At 40.7% G+C, this 16,548-nt stretch overlaps 1 long non-coding RNA gene across 1 annotated transcript; it reads left to right on the forward strand.

Annotated features, from left to right (window-relative positions):
- Positions 1-1,061: 1,061 nt before the first annotated feature.
- On the forward strand, positions 1,062-14,146 carry LOC117017040 (uncharacterized). Its single transcript, XR_004422057.1, has 3 exons — positions 1,062-1,201; positions 1,350-1,404; positions 13,807-14,146. It is a non-coding gene; the product is annotated as an uncharacterized LOC117017040 (long non-coding RNA).
- The last annotated feature ends 2,402 nt before the right edge of the window (positions 14,147-16,548 follow it).

Consider the following 16,548-nt stretch of genomic DNA (forward strand, 5'->3'; position numbering starts at 1 on the left):
CTGAAATAATTATTTCAATTGTATTTTGTATAATCATGGTTCTAGCAGGGAACCTTCACCTCAGGTAGTTCAAATGAAAACATTTTAATGAAGAGACTTCTTACAGATGTGAGGCAGGATTAAGGGAAATAATTACGGATGCTGAAGCTCCCAGAGACTACCGGCAGCAGGAAGCCATAACCATCTCTAGGGCTGAAGGCGTGAAGAGAGGTAAGGGTACTTGCAGAGGTCACTGAGAGCTGGGCCCACGGGAGAGAGGCCACCCTGCAGGAGCTGTAACTGTGAAGGAATGCAATTCCTGCCAGAGAAGGAGGGAAGATACTGCCCGTACCTTTGTCTCCTCCCATCCTCCAGTGTCCTGTTGGTACCTACCATCCAGAAGACAGCCAGCAAGGGAGTGAGGTTCCATCTCCAGTGCACAGAATGGACAGAGAAAGGTATAAGGTAGATCTGGGGAAGGCGGAGTGAGGGGACAGAAAACAAATCAGCATACATTTAGAGGTTACTGCTTTTGCATAGAAGGATCAGGTGGAAATCTAAGCATCTGAGACTATTCCATGTCACCATCATTTTTGACTGGACAACGGCAATTCTATCCTAACCAATCTCCGCATATCCACACTTGTCTCCTTCCAATTACAATGTTCCTGAAGGCAGAGAAATCAGTTCTAAACAAATTTGATTCTTACCCTGCCCTCGGCTGCCCTCTCCCCTCAGCACTTGACCCTTCCGTGGATACCGTTGCTTTTAGGACAGAAACGAAAACCCTTAAAAGGGCTTGCAGTGTCCTATCTGGTTTGGTTCCAGCCAAATTCTCTAGTCATGTCTTGCTCCTTTCTTCAGCCCCCTCCAGCATTTTTGGCTTTCTTTGCTTTCTGCCTGATTCTGAACCTTTGAAATGTTGCACCTTCTTCCTGGAATGTTACTGCTTCTTAATCCCTCAGATCTCATCCCAAAAGTCACTTCCTCGTGGAAGCTTTCACATAACTCCTAGATCAGCTCAGCTACCAATTTTTGTATATTTTTCTCATCCAGTTTATATTTGCTTCATTGAGTCTTCTCCGTTTAAAATTCTACAGGTATTTGTTTGATGATTAGCTTGATTTCCATCTCTACTAGATAATAAGCATCATGAAGCAAAGAATTTATTTGGTTTTATTGAACATTGCATCTGCAAGCCCAAACTCAGCACCCCTACAAGGTAAGCTTCAGCGAATAGTCATAAACAATTTTGAAAGAGCAATTATGTTCCTCAGCTATAGTTTCGGATGTTAATGTGAGATAAGATGCTTGCATGTATGTTTGACTACTTGATCAGTTATGAATATATTGTTCTGTTTTCTATGCAGAAAAACGTATAACAATATACCCGTTGTTTATATTGGATCTTCATGGATTTTAAAGGTAAAGCAATCTTTTTCTTCTCTTTTCTTTTCTTTTCTTTTTTCTTTTTTTTTTTTTTAGAATTGTATTTTCAGGTTATGTCCTTGAAATGTCGGAGCTGAAAATCATGGGTAGCGTTATTTATGCATGATAGAGGTTGTGTTTCTGTCTAAGAAATGAAAAATAAGGTTCTCTGCAAACTGTTTAAAAAACACCTTTTTACTATCTTGCATTTTTCTTCCTATAAAACTCACATTTTCCTGGTCGTGAAAAAGAATGCAGTTGCCAGGAAAAAGATATGAGCATGAATGCATAATATTTAAAATTATTCAAAATAAATGTTCTTTTAGAGAGGAAAATTGTTATACCAGGGGAAATGTTGTCTGCTTTCCAAGAGACCATTTCTAACCAAATAATTATAAACCACATTTTGATGTGGTCTATGAAGTTCTGGATGGTAGGATATTTTTGTAATTGGCTTAGCTATGTTTAGGGAGACATGAGTTTGGCCCTGTTGCCACATCCCTTATTAAGGCTGTTTCTACACAGGCAACAGGGAATATATGTGAGGGAAATACTTTAGAATTTTTTTGAATTAATTTAGTCAGTGACACAGTTATTTTCCACATTCTAAGAAGCAAAGAAAAAGGCATAACTCCTGTAGTACAGCTATTGGAAAGGGGTGTAAGGGGGTGTGTGTAAATGAGAGAATGTATAGGAAGTAGTTAGCACGGTGAGAGTAAATATTATGTAAAATCACACCCAAGACGCTTTGTAAATATTAGTTCCCTCTTCTCTCCATTTATGGAGATACGAAAGTTGTCAGGGAAACACTAATGACAAAAGTACAGTCACGAAATTGGAGGGGCGTCTTATAGGGAAAAGTAGTGTATTCCCTATCTTTATTTGTATTCCTTCCCGACTGGACATGAAGGAGACAGCACAAAAGGTTTAAAGATTCAAAATTAGAAGGCTCAGTGGGGGATAAGAGAAGCTATGGGAGAGAAAGGTAAGTGCTGAAAAGACAAACAGTGACATCATTCTTATGAGGTATAGGCAGGTAGTGAAAAGTCAGAACTCAGCAGCGTATCATTTTTACTAAGTAGTAGTACCTGACTTTCCACCAGAGTCATACCCACGATTCTGATATATTAAAAAGACAAAAGGAACTCACAGGGTTGTTGGTAGAAGGGGGAGTAGGATAAGATTCCTACCCTCTCTTTCTTTCTACCCAATTCTACCCACCTGGAAACTTTTGTAGTTCTACAGAAGTCACGATGGAAACTTGGTTCTGTAACTGCTGTTCAAATAACACTGTGGTGACAATGGCCAGAGGGCATTGTATAGCCAAGTCTTGAAGGAAAACTGAGTTATTACATAGTTTCCAACTGAAGTTTAGGAAAAGAAGGTACTTAATTTATATTTAGGAATGCCTTGCCTTAAAACGGTATCTTTCATTAATTGCCAATTCCATGGATTGAATTCTTAAATTACTTGACAGTATTTGTTGCTTAGGCAATTTCAGTGCATTTTGTTACACATTTTATAGGAAACAGATTGGATCATTTGTTAAATTATTTATTTTACTGAAAAAAAATGAGTAGATTCTAAAATTTAGAACCGTGTTTCCCCGAAAATAAGACCTAGCCAGACTATCAGCTCTAATGCGTCTTTTGGAACAAAAATTAATATAAGATTCGGTCTTATTTTACTATAATATAAGACTGGGTATAATATATCATATCATATAATATAATATAACATAACATAACATAATATAATACCGGGTTTTACATTAATTTTTGTTACAAAAGACGCATTACAGCTGATTGTCCGGCTAGGTCTTATTTTCGGGGAAACACGGTAACTATTGAAACTGAGTTTTATGATAGAAAAGGGATGGTGCGTATAAATACAAAGCTTGCCTCTGAGGTAGATGGTTTTACACCATTTTTGCTAAATAGCAAAGTTGCTAAAGTAGTATGAGAAGAAATTAAGGAAATAGTCTGTTGTGCTCACTGTTTATTGTTTTTAACTTCTATTCGGATTAACAACAATGGTTTTAAATAATTTCAATTAAATTGTCAGCTGGCATCACGGAATGGAAGCCAAAACATACAGCATTATCAACAAAGCCTGTCTTTGGCAAACCCAAGTGGACGAATGCTCTGCTGATGGCAGGCTAAATTGGGAATGTAAAGTACCTGTAAGCCAATAGTTAAAAAGTAAAGATGGGACTAACAGCAGTCAGACAAGAAATACTTTGTTTTCCTACTGCCAAATCTATCACTCTCCTAGTATATGTGCGCCTGTATATTTTGCCTTCTACTTCCCACTGAAATGGAGGAGTGAGTTTGCAATGAATTAGGACCATACGTTGTGTTCTGGCCACTAGAATGTGACCAGTTGGTTATGGGCTAAGGCAGTTGGTCTGTGTACATGCTTCACCTTCGTTCTCTGTCCAACCTCTATGGCTGGAAGTGATGGACTTGTAAACGGTATTACACGGGGCAAGGAGCATAGATCCTCAATCATGGCTTGGAGAGGAGTCTGATCCACAGGTCACTGTGACATGTGTGACAAGCCTTTGTTGAGTAAGGCCACTGAGAATTCAGGTTTGTTCCCACAACACAGGCTTCTTCATTCTACCCTATTCCAACTCATATAGATGGCCATGGGTTTTGTCAGTTTCACAATGATTTCACAGTTTCAAGAAACACTACATTACATATTTGGCTCTGCTGTTCTGTATGTAAACTTGTTTTGTCGGCACTTTTAGCTCTGCATTTCTTATCTCTATATTGATCATCAATAGATCATATCCTTTAACAAAGGCAATGGCATAGAAAATAATTTAATTTGGTTGTAATCCAGCCTTTGCCAAAGCATTTTTCAAGAATCATTACTTCTGGAAGATATTAATATGTGTACCTAAACAGAATTTCCAAGCTTCTGTAATTTTGGAAAATGCTGTATTCAACAGATCTCTCTTGGAGACACTTGATATTATGGTATCATATTGAAAGTTCTGAGCAGACCCGCAATGAAAAAGCCAAAGGTACTTTGTACCAAGTGTTTCCCACATTTATTGACCATGACCTTTTTACCCTGCAAACCTTTCTCAGAAGTAGTTCCATTTGTGGAAAAGTAGCTAAAGAGATACCTGAGAAAAGGGTCCTATAATTTCATTTACAAAGATACATTTTTTACCAAAAGAATATTGAATTAGTTAGGATTCTACCAAAGAAACATAACCAGTAGGTTAAGTAGGAATATTTGTTTCCTAGGATTATTGTAGCAAATTACCACAAATTAAGTGGCCTAAAGAAACAAAAACATTATTCTCTCACAGATCTGGAGGCCAGAAGTTTGAAATCAAGGTGTCAGCAGGGCCATGTTCTCTCTGAGGGCTCTGGGGAAGAATCCTTCCTTGGCTCTTCTAGCTTCTGATGGTTGCTGACAATCTTTGACATCCCTTGACTTTTTTCCCTGTGTCTTCGCTCTGTCTCTTCTGTGTCTTCACATCTCCCGTTTCTCATAGGGATACTAGTCATTGGATTTAGAGCCCACCCTAATCCAATATGATCCCATCTTCATTTTATTACATGTGCAAAGACCCTATTTCCAAATAAGGTCATATTCAAAGATTCTGGGATTAGAGGTTATTACTGCAACATATCTTTTTGCAGCATCTGGTTAGGCAAGTCAGAAATATATAGGGCAGGGCCAGCCCGGTGGCTCAGGCGGTTAGAGCTCCATGCTCCAGACTCCGAAGGCTGCCGGTTCGATTCCCACATGGGCCAGTGGGCTCTCAACCACAAGGTTGCCAGTTCAATTCCTCGAGTCCCACAAGGGATGGTGGGCTCCACCCCCTGCAACTAAGATTGAACAAGGCACCTCGAGCTGAGCTGTTGCTGAGCTCCCGGATGGCTCAGTTGGTTGGAGCGCGTCCTCTCAACCACAAGGTTGCCCATTCGGCTCCTGCAAGGGATGGTGGGCTGTGCCCCCTGCAACTAGCAATGGCAACTGGACCTGGAGCTGAGCTGTGCCTTCCACAACTAAGACTGAAAGGACAACAACTTGAAGCTGAACGGCACCCTCCACAACTAAGATTGAAAGGATAGCAACTTGACTTGGAAAATAAAAAGTCCTAGAAGTACACACTGTTCCCCAATAAAGTCCTGTTCCCCTTCCCCAATAAAATCTTTAAAAAAAGTAATAAACTCTAATGAAAAAAAAAAAAAAAACAAGTATATAGGGCAGGCCACAGCCTGGAAACTCTTGGGCAGGAACTGAGACCGCCATCCACAGGCAGAGTTGCTTCTTTGTGAGGGAAACCTCAGTTTTGCTCTTAAGGCCTTTGACTTGATTGGGTGAGGCCCACCCACACCATTGGGGGTAATGTCTTTTGTTTAAAGTCAGTTGGTTGTAGAGGTTAACCACATCTGCAAAACGCCTTCATAGCAACATCTGGATTAGTGTTTGATTGAATAACTGGCTAGTACGACCCAGCCAAATTGACACAAAGAACTAACCGTTACAAACATAAAATTAAATGGTCAGGCCAAGAACTTCCCAATGTTCCAGCACATTCTAAAGCTCTCAGCATACAAAAGCTTTTTTAAAAAATTAATTAACGAAATGTTCTAGGGTTGCTTTTATCAGACACAGGTCTGGTGAGGTAGCCATTATTATACTTATCTGTGAATCAAAGGGAGCATTAATGTGATAGAGTTTCATTCTGTTCAGATATTTAACAAATAAAACATGACAACTCTTTGGCTGTTTTGAAACCTTTACTTTGAAATGATCCGAGGTAGCACCTACGCTAATATTCTTATTTTATCCATAAGTGAAATGGGCCCAGAGTGGAAAAGTACCTAGCTCAGATTTACCTGACAGGTTTAGACCCAACAAGTGATGAGAACCCAGGTCGGCTCTGTTTCCACCATGGCTCTCAGACAACTATCAAAGGCGATATTAAGCTATATCAAGAAAATGGATAAACTCTGGCTTTGTTCTTCCAGCGATTATACTGAGGAATCTTCTCGTGTCCCTCCACGAGGGAACAGAGCTCAGCAGCCAGGAACTGTCACTGTTGGAGAGGGAGGGTGCTTGGGCAGGAGGGTAACTCTCCCAGTAGAATGCTTTTTCTGCCCAAGACCTCTCAGGACCCTCTTTCAGCATGGGTCACGTCCTTCATCTGCATCCCATTTGGAACCCAACGTTTAGCCACTCTGAGCATCCAAAGTCGTCCTGCCTCTGCATTTCAATGACACTCTATGTGTTGATGTCCGAGGTGATATGTCCGCATAAATACATTAAGACAGGAACAGCAAAGGTCATAACTGTCCTTATTACTGAAGCTAAAATTTAATGAGCTAGATCACAGGCTGCTTTAAGAACGGCCGTGCCAGGTTAATGGGGCTCTGCCACTGAAGCCAATTACACGGGGTACAATTACATCCTATTCTAATAGCTGTAAGTCAGGGTTACACAAAGATTCTGTCGCTGGGTAATTACTAGCTAGGAAGCAGGTGAGGGGAAACCAAGCAAATTGTCACTGATCATACAAGAGACACACAGAGAGCACAGAGCTGGTAGCTATTCCGGGTGCGTGTGTGTCATCTGTTGCTAAGAAGGAGCTGGCTTCACAGTCAGAAAGTCCTCTTCTTCTAGCACTGACCAAAAGGATATGTGATTTCAAAGACGCTTTTAGAAAAGTAGCTGAAATGTGAATAGTAGGAGAGGGGGCGGAAAAACTCAGAAAGCCCTTCTCTATTGAGACTGTTTCCCTGAGGATTTGGGAAGATTTAGTGGGCTGACATTATTGAAATCTTCTTCCAACCTAAATACAGGAGAGTGTTACCAAAACCCCAAATGATATTGTCAAATTTGAACAAAGAAACCTCAAAGATTGACTTAATAAAAGACCTCCTTTAAATCCCCTCTTATTCCCACCCTTATGGCTATTTACAGGTCCTTCCCTACACGTGGCTAAGAGGGGCCACTGCAGAGCCTTCTGACAATTGAAAGATCCATCAGAAATATAGATGAAAACACTTTGAAATTTCAAAGTAACAGAATTTCCCTATGATCTCATGGATCGATTTACATGCTATTGATTTTTGCAAAGCACTTGAGGAACCAACACATCTATTGCAATTGAAACACATGTATTCATGTTATCAGTGATTAAATGTTTAAAAATCCAGGGATGTGAGGGTAATGTTTTCTTAATGAAAGCGTCAGTGACACTTATTGGAGCTGTGGGAAAGTCACCGCAGACAGGGCAGCTGTAGTTCTGAGTGCTGCCTTTTGAGTAGTACGATGTTTATAAGGGAATGAGTATTAAATAAATGACACAAGCAATATCAATTTATTAGAATGTTCTTTGTTTCCAAGAGGTTAAAGATTTTTTAAAAAGTAATCCTTAATATTAGTTGTTCAGACCACAATTGGAAAGACTTCCAGAATGACTCAAGACTTTTCAAAGATCCTTTCAAAGTAATGAAGTAATTCGTGGTAGAGTAGAAACAAAGGAGCTCTTGCTTTGTTGGTATAGAGGGAAGCCGGATCATGTCTTGCTACTGTTTGCTCTGAGATTAAAAGCTGGTGATATTACTCTTTTTTATCATCAGAAGAAGAGAAGGACGAGGCTTTACAGTGGTTATATTATATTGGCTCCAGGCAAATTGCTCTCCCCACTGTTTCTCAGATACGCCAGCCATTATCTAACCTCACAGCATTTTCACTCGGTGTTTGCTGTGTCCAGAATGTTCCTCCTTCTGGTATATCCCTGGGTTACTGCCTCACCACCTTCATGTTTTTGTTTTTGTTTGTTAATGCCAACTTCTCTATGAAGCCTACCCAATCACTCTGTTTAAAATTATACATTATTTCCCTATACTCACGATCATTCTTAACCTGCTCTATTTTTCCTCCATAGCGTTAATTATCCTCTAGTGAGGTATAGAATTTATAATATATTCTTTCTGTCCCTTTTCCCTCTCTAAACAAAACTCATTTCTCCAAATCCTTCAGCGTTTTCCACACTCTGCAGAATATCATCTGTTTTTACTTCTAATTTAAGACTGCTGTTCTTTTCTTGGTTATCTTCCTTGGAGACTGTCCTTAAAGAATTAAGTTCAGTAAGTATGTCTAATAATTTGAAAGAGACTCAGTCACTCCTAGCAAGGCTGCCTTGTTGAATTGCCCTTAGGTAACAAGGCCTCCAAGAACGCTAAATAAATCAAAGGACAGAATATTCTCCAGTTTAGTGTTTTATTTCTTCCAGTATTCAGTTGTACACAATACCATCTCAGTACGAAAGAAAACTCCACTGTAAGTGTATTGTATGTGAGAGATACTCAAGAAATGATCCAGCCATCCTTCCAATTGAGTAGATCCAATGCTAATCTATCTTGGATAACAGCAGTGTTCCAAATGTGTGGATTTTCTACAAAGGCAAACACATAGATATTCTTCTTGAATATTTACATTGACTGTGACAATTCAGAGAACATAGTGGTCAGCCCTGTCAATCATATAGGTGCTATTACTGGAAAGTATAAGAGAGAAAATAGAAGAACATATAAGAACTGATACAAGAAAAATGAAAAGGTGTATCTGATGGGCAGCAATGCATCCAACACTATACATTACTTACCCCCACCTAGAACTAATACAATCCAAGAATAAAAAATGGCCAAGCTTCAGAGACATAAAAAACAACAACAACCAAACTCAGATACACTGGTGTTTTACTGTCATACCAATGGGTCCACATTAGAGGCAAAACGAAACAGGATCACGAATGAGTTTTCCTGTCACTGGCAGAATTAAACTTTCTTAAAATGGAGTTCAAGAATGACCCAGATCAATGCATATTCTATAATCGTGTTATTTAAAGAGTGGTCCATGGACCGGAAGTATCAATATTACTTGGAAGCTTATTAGAAATGAAGTCTCAGGCCCCACACCCAAACTTACTGAATCAGCATCTGCATTTTATCAAGTCACAAGATGATCTGTAAGCACTTTAAAGCTCGAGAAGCACTGCCTAAAGCACAATAGACCACGAGGTTCCAGTGTCTACTTTCATTATGATCTCTGTAGAACATTTAAAACATTCCGGATCCATCTTTTTTTTTAATTTTCATGTCTTATTCATTTTTTAAAAAATTAGTTTCAGGTGTACGAAACAACAGAATGATTAGACATTTACACCCCTCACAAAGTGACCCCCCCCCAAGTCTACTACTCCTCTGACATCGTACCAGATCCATCTGTAGAGTCAGTTTCATGAATCTCCCAACAGGTCTATACTTATATTTGTCTCTATACGAGGTCAGACAATGAAGTTCACGAACTTAATTCTCCAAACTCCATTTTAACAAATACCTGAGTGTAAATCTCATAATATATGAGAAATGAAAGAAATTATTAGTAAATGACTACAGTAAGGACAGCATAGCCTTAGTGCAATGACCAATAAGCTTGGACTCAAAGACAATTAAGCTCAATTTCTGACTCACCACTAGCTGTGTACGCCTGAACAGGATGCTTTGCCTTTTAGTTGTCATTTCTTTCACTTAAAAAATTGAGTTAACACTACTACCTGTGTCATTGTTTGTAAGAGAATGGACTGAGGTGATAGAAGCAGAGTATTTAAGTAATTCTAAGTTTGATCTGCTGCCCTAGGACGGACCATCTCTAGATTTCCCTCCCAGGACCTCAATATTGATTTCTACTCTCTGGTTAACTCTGCAGTTTGTTGCTTCAAAGGTATTAGGCAAATTCACCTCAGTTAAGTTTTTATATTTAAGACTCACATTTTCTCAAAGCAGTCGCTTCTTAGTTCTCCTTGCAAAGTCACCACTACTCACTCTGACCAGATTTAGCCCAAATAATAGCATGTGGATAAAGAGCAAATGAGAGGTAGATGATTTCCAACACAGTTTTCTTCCAACACAATCACTGAGGTGAAACAATTTTGTCCAAGCCTCGCTGAAATTAGTGGATGCCCGGAGAGTCCCAGAGACATTTTATGACCATATGTCACTATGGCTTGGAAAATGCTGAGCCCTACAGATAACATAAAATAATTAATCCAGGGAGCTTGACAATTTGTCCTTGTCTGCCCAGCACAATCTTAGTTTACTCTTCTTTATCCAGGTATGATTAATAGTACTCCCAATTTCACTTTAAAAAGTGTCCCACTATAAATTCAATAGTCATCTATAAGCAGGTGACTTTGGCTATCCAAAAGTAAACAGCAAGTGCAGAAGAAACGTTGCACTTGTTCCCTTGCTTTGCCTACGCAGCTCTTCAAAAACTTGCTTCTGATCTAGAACCGTGTACATTTCACCAGGCCTCCTCGTCCTATGCTGGGCCTGGTATTCTCGGCTGGCATCCAGTACCCTATTACCTTCCTCTCTATATCTTCCCCTCTGCTGCGGAGGATGAAAACTCGGGGCTACGTGCCCCACATTGCCTTGCCAGCTGAGGTCCACCGAGTGGTAGATTCCACGAGAAGATGCGTTAGTGTAAGGTTTGAAAGGCAGATGAGAAACACAACCCATTTCGGTTTTTTCTTCTATCAGTGGCAAGCAGATTCATAAGATCCCCAAACGCAATTTTGTTTTGGCTGCAGCTTCTGCATTCTCCAGCCATTTAATCCGCTTTGAGGCTGAAGATCTACAGGGTTGGCAGTGACTTCCTGCAGATCCCTTACCCTAGGCAGCATTATCTCCGTAAGCCTTTTCGTATGTGCAAACGAAAGCTAGTGGCCGGCAGCTTGATACATACCCCCTTTATCCTTTCCAGTGCTTTGTTGTTGTTTCTTTCTTTTCTGTTGTTGTTTTTTTATTAGTTTCAGGTGTACAAAACACTGTAATAGTTAGACATGTACACCCCTCACAGAGTGATAACCCCCTCCCCCAATCTACTACCCCTCTGACATCGTATATAGCTGTTACAATTCCATGGACTCTATTCCCTACGCTCTACTTCACATCCTGTGACAATATATATATATTATAGTTGACATTCAGTTTTATTCAGCTTCAGCTTCAGGTGTACAGCGCAGGGGTCATTATGTACACCGTCCAGAATGTTGTTGTTGGTTGTTTGTTTGTGTGTTGATGTTTTAACAACTCTGTTGAGCTATAATTGGTACAGTTAACCCTCTCGCTCCTCTTTGTCTCCCACCCCCCAGGCAGCTAACGATCTGCTTTCTATTGCCATAGTTTACATTTTTAAGTTTTATATAAATGGAATCTTTCAGTATGCACTGTTTTTTATCTTTTTATCTATTCTATCACTCACTGTAATGTTTTTTGATATTCGTCAATATTGTTGCAGTGTCAGATTTCATTCCTTTGGTTTTTTTCTTTTTTGTTTAGTTTAATTTTGGGGGGGAGTATTGGGGGACATTGTGTTTCTCCAGGGCCCATCAGCTCCAAGTCTTTGTCCTTTAATCTAGTTGTGGAGGGCACAGCTCAGCTCCAAGTCCAGTTGCCGTTTTTAATCTTTAGTTGCAGGGGGCGCAGCCCACCATCCCATGCGGGTATTGAACCGGCAACCTTGTTGTTGAGAGCTCGCGTGCTAACCAACTAAGCCATCCGGCCGCCCCTCTGGAAATCCAGCAGCAGCTCCTTGTCTTCAATCTAGTTGTGGAGGGCGCAGCTCACTGGCCCATGTGGGAATCGAACTGGCAATCCTGTTGTTCAGAGCTCGTGCTCTAACCAACTGAGCCATCTGGCCACCCCAGATTTCATTACTTTGTATTACTGACTAGCCTTTCATTATGGATATACCTTGTGTACCCACACAGCCACTGACGGACATTTGCATTGTTTCCAGTTTTCTGGCTGTTATAAATACAGCTATGAACATTCCTTCAAGTCTTTGTATAGACATGTTTTCATTGCCCTTGAATAAATATCTAAGGGTGTAAATAGCTAGATCGTGTGGAAGGTTTGTTCAATTTTTGAAGAACTACCAGTTTTCCAAAGTGATTGTACCATTTTATAATGATTGTGCCAGTTGTTCTGCATCTTTGTCAACACATGTAATTGTCTGTCTTTTTTATTTTATCCATTCTAATAGGAGAGAAGTAGGATGATCCACAGCTCCACAAAGACTTAAATATGGCCACATTAGCTTAGAGGGATTTTAGGTAAGACATACAAAATACTAGGTAATTGGGGGCTAGCCCAGTAGCTCAGGTGGTTGGAGCTCCATGCTCCTAACTCCGAAGGCTGCCGGTTCGATTCCCACATGGGCCAGTGGGCTCTCAACCACCAGGTTGCCAGTTCAACTCCTCGAGTCCCATAAGGGATGGTGGGCTCTGCCCCCTGCAACTAGATTGAACACGGCAACTTGAGCTGAGCTGCCGCTGAGCTCCCAAATGGCTCAGTTGGTTGGAGCGCGTCCTCTCAATCACAAAGTTGCCAGTTCGACTCCAGCAAGGGATGGTGGGCTGTGCCCCCTGCCATTAGCAACGGCAACTGGACCTGGAGCTAAGCTGTGCCCTCCACAACTAAGACTGAAAGGACAACAACTTGACTTGGAAAAAAGTCCTGGAAGTACACACTGTTCCCCCAATAAAGTCCTGTCCTCCTTCCCCAATAAAATCTTAAAAAAAAAAATACTAGGTAATGGTGGAGGTTGGGAGAGAATGGAATGAACCATAGAATAGGGGTGGTCATGGGGAATAAAGTACCAAGTCATGTGAGCCTCCAGAATTGAATGTGAAAAATGAGGAAAGTGAGGAGGTCAATTTGGGAATGCTCTTTAGAGGGTGCTAAAGAAAATCTCCTTTTATCCAACCAGAGAAATGTTGCCTCCCCCAAATTGCCACAACAGAGGTGTTAGGGGTAGTACTTTAATGTCAAAGCCATTTCATGGCCTCCTCAGCATTTATCACCCCATGTTGATGGTTGAAGTGGTGCTTTGTGATGTCTAAGCCTTCCTTAGCAATCATTGGCTAGTGTAGTACCTAACTGACCAATCAAACTGAAGGGTGTGGCTCCCCATTGTCCTGGGAGGGTATATATAGTGAGGTCAGATGCAGAGGCACTGGGTTAGGCTCCTTCTTGGCTAAATCATGACTAAAGTAGTCAGAAAACCACGGGTGCCTAGAACATTTACAGTACAATCGATCTCAAGGATCAAAGGGAAGAAGAGGAAGGTCCCCTGTCACCCGAGGTCCAGAGACACTGTCAAGGTGAGATGACCCCAACCAAGCTCCTCCTCTTCCCCATTGACTTTGCCTCCCAAGATGTCTCCCTATGCTTGCCTGACACAAAACCCCTCACTGACCCACACCCCTTTTTCATGAATTCTCCCTTCCCGGTCAGTCATCATCCTCTTTCTCTAAACTAATGCCCCACTGGGCTCATTCTCTTTCCCTTCCAGATGCCAAAGGCATCCATGAAGGCTGGAAGACCCCTTCAAGAGCACTCAAGAAAGAAATCTCAAACATGTACCACTCAGTCAAAACTTAAAAAACCAAGAGTATTCATCTGTCACCATATGCCGAATAAGAAATGGAATCAAAGTAAAAGAAGAACTCATAAGAAGAGACAGAATCAAAAGAAGACCCATGATCAAAAGAAAAGGAATCAAAACAAGTCAGCTGGTCCTGAGAAAAAGAGACTCGGGAAGAGCCCACCACTTCGTATAACCCGTGCAGCCAGAACTAAATAGCAAAGTCCAGAGACCTCAGAAATATCTGTTGTGTCTCCAGATGCCTGGTTTACTACATCTTACACCAACAGGGCAAGTCATTGGCTGGGATTAAAATAAAGAGAGTTGTGAAAAGATGATGTTTGTGTGTGTCTGTGAATTTTCTGATGATGGGGAAGGAGTGAAGGAAGAGAAGAGGCAGGTACATGAGAGGGGAGGGATGTGGGGTGCTGGATGGATGGGGACCAGTCTCTCAGGTCCACAGCGAGGTATTAGGGATAAGGACAATGTCAGTACTGACCACTGAAGACAAAGTAACACTTTATCTCAGGGGCAAAAAGTAAAAGGTAGTGGTATTATTGCATTGGTTTGGGGTACGGAGCAACAATAGGGTCTAGATTGCCAGAACCCAGATGGGAAGAGGGTTTGATGTGTGGAGGGTGACTATGTACTGCCCCAAAAGGGGCAGGCAAAAAAATTACTTCCTGACCACCTACGTCATAGAGGGGTTTGTTGTACCCCACTTTATGCTGTAAGCTAAAGGTGCTCAGAAGGCACAAAACACTCATCCTACTGAAAGTCACCACCAGCACTCCCAAGGACTGAAATAGTGTTTATAGGGCACAAACCCAAGACTGATTAGGCCACTTTCTTGCTCAAAACTTTGCAGTGGAACAGTGGCCTCCCAAGGGCTGGACAGTGGGAGGGACCTTCGCCAGTACAGGAGATAAAGGGGAATATTTTTGGCATTTTTAATACAAGCATAAAACTGAGCAAAAGCTGGTCTTTTGATTGTCACCATAACCCAACATTTCTAAATAACTACAGTGGTAAAACACTCTTCTTCAATAAAGCCTTTTGGTAGTTCAAGTTCTAAACGTTTGTTGTGGTTTCAGTTTTAAAAGTATAAGGTTCATGCTACAACTAAACAAAACACTAAACTGAACTCAAAAATGGCAGAAGAAATATATAGATCTCCAAAGATACACAAATGGCCAATAGGTACCCAAAAAGATGCTGAACAACATTAGTCATTAGGGAAATGTAAGTGGAAACCACAGTGAAATACCAGTTCACATACACCAGGATGACTAATGTGAAAAAAAATTAAAAATAACAAGTGTTGGTGTGGAAGTGGAGAAATTGGAAACCTCATACATTGCTGATGGGAAGTTAAAATGGTATAGCTGCTGTTGAAAACAGTTTGGTGGTTCCTAAAAAGTTAAACATAGAATTACTGGGGAGGAGGGCGAGATGGTGGAGTAGATAAACACTGTGCTTGCCTCCTCCTGTGACCACATTAAAATTACAACTAAATTATAGACCAATCAACCTGGAGAAACATCTGAAGTCTAGCTGAACAGACGTCCTATGAGGTGTGATCAAACAATACAATGAATATTTAAATTAAAAAAATTATTACAGTAAAAGACATATTGCCATTAATCCCCCTCAAAATACTCCCCCTCGCTTTGAACACACTTATTCCATCATTCTTGCCACTTTCTGAAGCAGTTCTGGAAGTCGTCTTTCATGAGTGTCTTTAGTTGTGCTGTTGTGGCTGCCTCGATGTCCTGAATCATTTTGACGTTGGGGAAGAGCCAGAAGTCACCCAGTGCCAGATCCGGTGAATAAGGTAGATGAGGACACACCGTAATGTTTTTATTTGACAGAAATTGCCGTACCAGAAGCGATGTGTGACACAGAGCATTGCCATGATGGAGGATGAAGTAAAGATACTCACGAAAGAGGACTTCCAGGAATGCTTCAGAAAGTGGCAAGAACAATGGGATAAATGTGTTTGAAGTGAGGCGGGTTATTTTGAGGGGGATTAATGGCAATGTGTCTTTTACTGTAATAAAATTTTTTTATTTAAACATTCACCGTATCTTTTGATCGCACCTCAGACAGTGGAAAGCCTTTATTTACTGTTTAAGATGTATCAGATGTACATTGTACTAGGTAGTTTTTATATAGGTTTGCTCATTTTATGGCCATAAATCCTGCATGATTTGGATTTTATTGTCCTCATTTTGCAGAAGGATGACCTGAGGTGTACAGAAGTTATATTTTCTTGCCCATAATCAAACAACTAATATATATGTGAATGCTTCGTTTTTAAAGCCAGTTCCCCACCACCACCACCACCACCACCACTGAATGGAGAGCTCCGCTTGGTCATTCGGGAATTACTAATTTGTGACTTCCTTCCCAGAATGAATGAGATGATCTTAAAAATATTAGGAGAATGACAATTGTTGGTATATGCCTTATGGCTAGCTTCAGACAGGGGTAGAGGTTGGGATGATGCCAACATTGATTAATGCTACCTATAAGAGAAATTTGAAAGGTCAAGTAAAAGGGTTGAGACAAAGGAGACTAATTAAAACTAGAGATCATGTCCATTGTTTCTGATCATGTGATAAACAAAAATTAAAATGCTTATGCAGATGGGTGTAATTTGGGGAGCAG

This window comes from Rhinolophus ferrumequinum, chromosome X, assembly GCF_004115265.2.
Source record: "Rhinolophus ferrumequinum isolate MPI-CBG mRhiFer1 chromosome X, mRhiFer1_v1.p, whole genome shotgun sequence".
Taxonomy (NCBI): domain Eukaryota; kingdom Metazoa; phylum Chordata; class Mammalia; order Chiroptera; family Rhinolophidae; genus Rhinolophus; species Rhinolophus ferrumequinum.